Here is a 2,463-nt window from a genome sequence, read left to right as displayed (position 1 = left end):
CAGGGTTGATTCCATCTTCTAATGACCCTGCTAATGAACAAAAATAATTCTGATTGATCTCGAGTTCCCTTCAAGACACTTCTGCCTTCCAATAAGCCTGCTATTGAACATCCAAAACAACAGCAAGACAGCGGGCAGCCCTTGTGTTCTCCTCCAAAGTAGTTGTTACTGACCTTGAGTCTCCATCAAGATTGATTCCAACTTAGAGTGAGCCTGCAACTGAACATCTGACATCACAACAACAAAGCTGGCAGTCTTTGTGTTCTCGTCCCAAGTAGTTGTTACTGATCTAGAGTCCCTGTCAGGCTTTGCTTTGCCTTCAAGTCAGCCTGCCTCAGAATGAACATCGGACACCACAGCAAGAAAGCTGACAGTATTTATATTCTCCTCCCAAGTATTTGTTACCGATCTCAACTCCCAGTCAGAGTTGACTCCGCCTTCAAGTGAGCCTGCCACTGAACATACGGCACCACGGTAAGAAAGCGGGTGGTCTTTGTGTTCTCCTCTTGACTAGTGTGACTGATGTCATGTCCCCATCAGGATTGACTTTGCCATCAACTGAGCCTACCACTGAACATCCGGCACCACCGCAAGAAAGCTGGTTGTCTTTGCGTTCTCCTCTTAAGTAGTGTAACTGACTTTGAGGCCGCTTAAGGGTTGGCTTTGCCATCAAGTTAGCCTATCACTGAACATCTGGCACCAAGCAATAAAGTTGGCAGTCTTTCTGTTCTCCTCCCAAGTAGTTGTGACTGATCTGGAGTCCCCATCAAGGCTGAATCCAACTTCAAGTGAGCCTGTCATTGAACACCCGGCACCACAGCAAGAAAGCTGGCGATCTTTGGGTGCTCCTCCCAAGTACTTGTGACTGATCTCTAGGCCCCATCAGGGTTGACTCTACCTTCAAGTGAGCCTGCCACTGAACATCCGGCACCACAGCAATAAAGCTGGTGGTATTTTTCTTCTCCTCCCAAGTAGTTGTGACTCATCTTGAGTCCCCATCAGGGTTGGCTCTTTCTTCAAGTCAGTCTGCTATTGATCATCTGGCACCACAGCAATAAATCTGGAGGTCTTTGTGTTCTCCTTTAAAGTAGTTGTGACTGATCTTGAGTCCCAATCAGGGTTGACTCCACCTTCAGGTGAGCCTGCCACTGAACATCCAGCACCACAGCAAGGAAGCTGGTGGTCTTTGTGTTCTCCTCCCAAGCAGTTGTGACTGATCTCAAGTCCATGTCATGGTTGATTTCACCTTCACGTGAGCCTGCTCCTGAACATCTGGCACCACAGGAAGAAGGCTCGTGGTCTTTGTGTTCTCCTTCCAAGTACTTTGCACAGATCTTGAGTCGCCGTCATGGTTCACTTTGCCTTCAAGTGTGCATGCCACTCAATTAACATCCAACACCACAACAAGAAAGCTGGCGGACTTTGTGTTCTCCTCCCAAGTACTTGTTACTGATATGGAGTCCCTATCAGGGTTGACTCTGCCTTCAAGTGAGGCAGCCGCTGAACATCTGGCACCACAGGAACAAAGCTGGCGTTCTTTGTGTTCTCTTCCCACGTAGTTGTGACTGATCTGGAGTCCCCATCAGGGTTGACTCCGCCTTCAAGGGAGGCAGCCACTGAACATCTGGCACCACAGCAAGAAAGCTGGCGGTCTTTGTGTTCTCCTCCCAAGTACTTTGCACAGATCTCGAGTACCCATCATGGTTCACTTTGCTTTCAAGTGAGCCTCACACCCAATGAATGTCTGACAGCACAACAAGAAAGCTGGTAGTTTTTATATTCTCCTCCCAAGTATTTGAGACTGACCTCAATTCCCCATATGGGATGACTCTGCCTTCAAGTAAGCCTGTCACTGAACATCTGGCACCACAGCAAGAAAGCTGGTGGTCTTTGCATTCCCCTCCAAGTAGTTGTGACTGATCTGGAGTCCCCATCAGGGTTGATTCCACCTTCAAGTGAGCCTGCCAGTGAACATCTGGCACCACAGCAAGAAAGCTGGCAGTCTTTGTGTTCTCCTCCCAAGTAGTTGTGACTAATCTTGAGTCCCCGTCAGGGTTGATTCTGCCTTCATGTGAGCCTGCCATCGACTATCCAGCACCACAACAAGAAACTGGTGGTCTTTGTGTTCTCCTCCCAAGTGGTTGTGACTGATCTCAAGTTCCGCCGTGGTTGATTTCACCTTCGGGTAAGCCTGCCACTGAACATCGACACCACAGCAATACAGTTGGTGGTCTTTGTGTTCTCCTCCCACGTAGTTGTGACTGATCTCGAGTCCCCATCAGAGTTGACTCTGCCTACAAGTGAGCCTGCCACTGAACATCTGGCACCACAGCAGAAAAGCTGGTGGTCTTTGTGTTCTCCTTCCAAGTGCTTTGCACAGATCTTGAGTATGCGTCATGGTTCACTATGCCTTCAAGTGAGCCTCCCACTCAATGAATGTCCGACTCCACAGCAAGAAAGCTG

This window comes from Cebus imitator, unplaced genomic scaffold (genome assembly GCF_001604975.1).
Source record: "Cebus imitator isolate Cc_AM_T3 unplaced genomic scaffold, Cebus_imitator-1.0 Scaffold1310, whole genome shotgun sequence".
Lineage (NCBI taxonomy): Eukaryota > Metazoa > Chordata > Mammalia > Primates > Cebidae > Cebus > Cebus imitator.
This window is presented reverse-complemented; position numbering follows the sequence as displayed.